The sequence below is a fragment of the Musca autumnalis genome, unplaced genomic scaffold (assembly GCF_047663935.1).
Source record: "Musca autumnalis isolate F117 unplaced genomic scaffold, ASM4766393v1 scaffold_5, whole genome shotgun sequence".
In the NCBI taxonomy this organism is placed as follows: Eukaryota; Metazoa; Arthropoda; class Insecta; order Diptera; family Muscidae; genus Musca; species Musca autumnalis.
Window position 1 is genome coordinate 136,503,093 of NW_027412088.1, and position 6,750 is coordinate 136,509,842.

A 6,750-nucleotide genomic window follows, 5' to 3' on the forward strand; every position below is an offset into this window, starting at 1 on the left:
AGTTTCTATTACTCCTAAGATGGTTAGTATTGAAAATGGGCTATATCGGCCCACGTTTTGATATAGCCCCATACCTCCCAATTTTTTGTATTTTGAAGGGTTTATACCCCGTTTGCACTCAACCACCACCACCATTTAATAAACCCACTGAGTTTCAAATGTCAATTCCATAGCTCAAACGTCAAATAAATTCTAATAAAGCTCTGTTGCAAACGCCGTTTTGGCCACATTATCTCACCGAAATAAGGGTAATTTAGCATTTTGTCTTCTTTAGGGGTACAAAACCTTCTCCCATGTTTGTTATTACTCCCATAGAGGAGTACCTTTCGATGTTCAGTACTTTGAAGGCTTTAGCCACATTTTCTTACCAAAAGGGCTGAAATTTGGTATTTAGTCTTCTTTGGGGCTTCAACACTTTCTCCAAAAATCTGTCAGTATAGGTCCATGTTTTGACATATCACCCATAGAACGGTACCTCCCGATTTTCGGTATATTCAAAGCTTTACCCACATTATCACACCGAAATGGCTGACATTTGGTATTTAGTCTTCGTTGGGTATATACCCAGCAAAAAGTTTGCATCCGCGAATGCAGTTGAATCACTACAAGTGTACAGTATAAGAGACGTTGGAGTACATCTTTATCTATGAATTCACTTATGAATTTTACAAGAGAGCGCGCAGCTAGGATGCACTCCATTTTGCTTCCACAGCACACAGCTAGGATGCACTTCATTTTCGATCCAAATCACAGCTTTTGATGTAGTGTTTTGGATTGAATTTAGAGGTGCTCTTCGGATTGTGTTTTTATACCCTCCACCATAGGATGGGGGTATATTAAGTTTGTCGCTACGTTTGTAACTACTCGAAATAATCATTGTAGACCCCACAAACTATATATATATATTCTTGATCAGCGTGCAATTTTACATCGATGTAGCCATGTCTGTCCGTCTGTGGAAATCACTCTAGCGTCCGAACGGATTGACGTAGGTGGATGAAATTTTGGGAAAATCTATTATATGTACGTAGGACTTTTGGTATTGAAAGCGGGCTACGTAGGTCCACGCTTTCGTATAGCCCCCATACAAAATGACGCGTGACGCGTCGTCGTTTTAAGGAATTTTTAAGATATTTGTCCCATTTTACCACCGAATTGGTTGTAATTTGGTATTTTGTGTCTCCAGAGGCCAATAAAAACATTCCTACCAAAGTTGGTTTATATAGGTTCACGTTTTGGTATTATCCCCATATAACGCCCCATATAAAGTACGCGTCATTTTAATATATTTTGAATGTATTAGTCCCATTTAACAACAGAATCGGTTGTAACTTTGTATTTTGCATTTCCAGAGGCTAAGAAACATTTCTACCATAAAATGTTTATATAGGTCCACGTTTTGATATAGCCCCCATAGGACGATTTGTCCCGATTTTCGGTATTTTGGTTTTGGCCTCATTATCACACCGATATGGCTGAAGTTGGTATTTAGTCTTCGTTTGGGGTATAAAACTTTCCCCCAGAAATTTGTAGGTATAGGTCCACGCCATCATATAGCCCCCCATAGAACGGTACCTTCCGATTTTCGGTATTTTGAAGGTCGTGGCCACATTAATCCACCGAAATGGCTAAAATTTGTGGTGGAGGGTATAAAAAGTTCGGCCCGACCGCACTTAGCGCTTTTCCTACTTGTTAATCAATCTAAAGATGCAGTAAAAATGCAAGCCATTGCGAAATATCACAGAATGAATAAAATGCATTTAGTATTTGAGTAAAACAAGAATATAAAGAACTTCATTATATACCTTATTATATAAAATGTTTCCATTAAATTCAATCGCAATTGAGTGTATTTCTTCCGTTTTCCACTTAATCGAAGCGCAACTGATTTTGCTTCATCATCCTAAAGGTTTTTATACCCTCAGCCTTTAGGCTAAAGAGGGTATTTACACTTTGATACGACCAAAAATGTGCCTCATCGAAATAATGGTTTTAGACCCCAAGTATGTTTGTACGATATCCGTTTCAGACAATTTTGAGTAGATCTAGCAATGTCCGTCCGTATGTCTGTCTGGCTGGCTGGTGCGCACGATAACTCTCGAACGGATCAATCGATTCGGTTCAAATTTTGGGTATTGAAATATTTTGTCCAAATTTAGTTCAAGTTCAAAGATGGATTATATCGGTCCACTCCTTCCGGTACCTCCCCCACAAAAGTTCGAAAATGTTCGGAAAATTTGTGCGTACGATAACTCTTGAAGGGAGTGACCGATTTGGTCCATACTTTGCACATTATGAAATTTCTACCAGACTTAAAAGAGGTTCCAATCGGTAAACTCCTTCGAGTACCTCCCACACAAAATTTCGGAAAAGTTCAGTTTAGGACCTGCTCTCGAATCGCCTTGGTTTTTGTTGTAACATATTGTATTCAGTGTCCCCTATACGAAGGTACAAGTTTCCTCAAGGGCAAGTCCATACTTCCTGAAAAAATAGCCTGAAAGTTGAAAAACAAACCCTATGACACCATGTTTATGGGTGGAAGCGCAAGATAATCCTCGAACGGAAATGCCGATTCCGGCCAAAATTTGGCCTTCGTAATATTGTCTCCATACTTACTTTAAGTTCGTAGATAAGCCATATCGGTCCACTACTTCAGGTACCTACCCCACAAAAGTTCAAAAATATTCGGAAAAATTGTGCGCACGATAACTCTTGATGGGAGTGACCGATTTGGTCCATACTTTACACATTCTCATAATATCTACCAGATATTATGATTATTATGGATAAGTTCACTTTAAGACCTGCTATTGAATCACTTTGATTTTTGTTGAAGCAACTTGCATTCGCTGCCTCAATTACGATGGTAAAAGTTGTTTCAGGGGCAAGACCATACTTCTTGAGAAAACGGCCCGAAGGGTGTAAAAACCCCCTATGGCACCCCCATGGTCTATGTCGGTCCATTCCTTTAAGTACGTTTTCCGCAAAATTTTTGAACTTTAACCCTAGTCAACATTTTTGTCGGTTCATACGACCAAAATTTTGAAACCCCCTAAATACATACGTTTTTTGTAAAAAAAAGTGTTTCAATTTTCACAGGCTGAGGGTATATCTCTGTCGGCAAAGCCGACTGATACTTTTTTACTTGTTTATGTTGCATTCCAATCACTAGCTCAGATTTCAACTCCACTCCATTAAAATTTTCTGTCTTATAAATTACCGCAAAAATTTTCGCAACTTTAGTTTGTATTTTTTATTTTATAAAAAACTAGCGGACCCGGCGAACTTCGTCTCGCTATTAAGGAATAAAATATCATACAAAAACTCAATTTTCGATTTTTCCAATCTTCCGACTTTTCCTGAGAGATTTTCCAAAATTTTCTTCCGTAAAGACCCAGCAAAAAGTTTGCCTCCAAAGAGGCAGTTAAATGATATGTACAAGTGATCTGGAAGTGCATCAAATTATGCATTTTCACTCATGATTTTTACAAGAGCGTGACTACTGAAAGAGGCACTCCATTGCACTGCATTTTAACTCACCCTTTGGCACTGCATTTTAACTGACCCTCTGGCACTGCATTTTAACTGACCCTTTGGCATTGCATTTTAACTAACCCTTTGGGGTAGAATAGGAGGCAGTCCAAAGCACATGTTTTGATACAGGCATTCTGCGGAAATTGTGCAAGCAATTACAAAATATGCCAGAACAAATAAAATGCATTATTTGTGTAAAACAAAAATATTAAGAACTTTATTACATTAACACAAATTATGAAAATTCTCCATTGAATTCAATCGCAAACATGCGTGTTTCCTCCGCTCTCCATTAGTTCCAAGCTGAACTGTGTTTGCTTCATTTGCTAAATGGGTTGTCTTCCCATCACCAGTTAAGATTTCGACATGTACTCCAACAGAACTCCATTCGGAAATTTTCTTCTCTTGAGTTACCGGAAAAATTTTCACAAATGAAATATTATTTAGTTTGTATTAACAAATGTTTGGAAATGTTAACACGCTTATCTTTTATTGGAAAATTTATGCCGCTGCCTGTAGAGATGTACAAACTGATTTATGTACATGTAGGGATCTCTAACAACTGCTAATAATATGTAGCGAACGGAGTGCATTTTTCACGACTCCGCTGAACTGCATCCCGATGTTGTTAAAATATGACAGGTGGATGTGATTCTTTGGATTGCATCCAAATGTGGTTAAAATGTGAGGACTGGAGTGCCTTTTTCACGACTCCGTTTGAACTGCATCAAAACATGCCGTGACAGAACTAGTCCACATTGCACTACTTCCAATTTATTTTGCTGGGGACCTTCTCCTCGAAAATACGAATAGCTGACAAAAAATTTTACAGAAATCGGCCTAGCCGTTCTCATTTTATGAATTACTATACATTTTTTACACCATTTTTATATATATAGATTCTTCGAAATATATACACTCTTGTTTCTCGTTTCTCTTTTAAAGAAATGATGTCGGCAGCGGCGGGTAGGGATCAACCAACTGTTTTTGTTTTGTAGGGATCTCTAAAGCACCTGCTTATAAAATATATCCAACGGAGTGCATTTTTCATAACTCCGTGTGGACTGCATCGAAGGGTGTAGTGAAACCATAACTCCACATGAACAACTTCCAAAAATTTTTGCTGGGTAGTCTTCGTTAGGGATATGCGACATTTCTGCACTTTTTGATATAGCTGCTATAGAAGGTACCTCCCGATTTTCGGTATTTTTAAGGTTTAGCCACGTTTTATCGATATGGGTATAAAACATGCCTACAGATAATTGTGGGTATAGATGCACGTTTTAATATAGCCCCCATAGAAGAGGTGTTGCGGGTTCTCAGATTGAAAGGTACTATTCGATGTGAAATCTTTTAAATGATTAGTCTACTGTAGTCGCTGTAATTGGAATCTAATTGGATAGAAAAGCTGCACGACGAAAATGTAGACACCTCCCGATTATACGTTTTTTTATGTTTGTTCACTAGGGTTATGACTTTTTTAAAACCTCGTATCCCTGTATCATAGTTTGATGAGTTTTTATCTTAGATTAGATAAAATCTTAATTATAAGGTGATTCGATAAAACAGTTCACTCACAAAGTCATTTGAAATTTTTTTCTATATGAGCTTTTTTGACAAACTTTTGAAGTCACTATAAGCAGATATACATACACTCCCGCTCATCTGAATAGGTTTGAAATTTTTTCTTTGTATATGTTAAGGTCTCTTCAGCTGTGTTTGAATTACAGATCCATACTATATAGTTTTTGAGAGACCTATACTATGCCAACATTCACTACAGCAGTATAAATGCTGGGGATATCATATCCCTTTCTGTTAAATCTGCATAACAGTTTTCTACGTTATTTATCGTCGAAGAGGCATTATTCCATGCCGATTTTCAAGCACTTGTGATACACGTGGTCAACTGTGGTGAAGATATGAACATTTATACTTCATGGTTAGTTAAATAATGAAACTTAAGCCAAAATACCAAATATTTTCAATGACCTTTGTACTTTTCGACCCTAATATTATGGCTAACGCTTGGTATTTGCTATCAGATAATTTTAGAAGTTCAGAAGGGGACTTACGAAGTCAAAAGGTAATTTAAAGCAGGGTTATAAAAACTTTTTGTTGGAATATTTCTTGATTCTATATGAAAGTTGCTGGTAACTTTTGAGAATTGAATCCACGTACCTAATAAAGTAGGTCAAACTTTTTGCAGGATTTACCGGAGTATTCCATTTTACTAAATTAAAGCAAAAAGTGGGCAAAATTTGCGTAGGTAGTCCCTTTTTCAATTTTATTTGATTCAAATCTATTCAGATGAGCCAAAAACATGAGCACTTTTTTGGTAATTTTTTATTATAACAGGGATATTTTCCGAAAATACAAAAACATATACAAAGAAAATATGTCAAACCTATTCTGATGAGCGGGAGTGTAGAACAGAAAATAAGCTTTGGAGCGTCGCGACATAACCAAAATGGCATAACCTTTTGCTTCTCACTAAATTTATCATCATATCATTACATATATGTATATCATATATAATTTCCTTTCATATATCATATCAATTAAAAGGGGTTAAATGGAAACATATATTTGGTTGGACACAAACAAATTATGTTTGGATCCAAACATACATTTGTTTGCAATCAGTCCATATAACATATATTTTTCTGCGTGTGGATATTTGAACACAACCTGTTGCAATTAGTCTGCGTTGTTAATAGGACTCATCACTATGTTCTGTAATCATTTTTTGGTTACCGACAAAAACCATTAAAATGAAAACGCAAAATGTTTAATGAATTAATCAAAATTTTCTGTAAGTTAAAACTAGTCGCTGAGTCCTTCCGATAACAGTTAATTTTTCATTCCTAATTTTGTCTTAATATTACAGATTTTTTTTCGATAACCAAAAATGAAGTTACAGAGTTCCACTACTTAATTTAAGTTTCGAATCACAAATATTAAAAAAAAAATCTTCAATTTTCTTCATGCTCTTATCTACGAGATTGCACGGAATTCTCGTGTATGGTGCTGTCAGTGATTGTAGTAATCCGTAGTAATTGAGGTGTTTAAATGTGGTATCAGCCCTATTCCATAGCTGGATGCTTCATAACGTAGGCAAAATTTTCTGCTATTGGGCTAAAGATATTCTCCTTTCTAACTGTGGTAATTAAATCGCCAGTCCATAAATTATACATTTTATATTAGAAGTGCTAA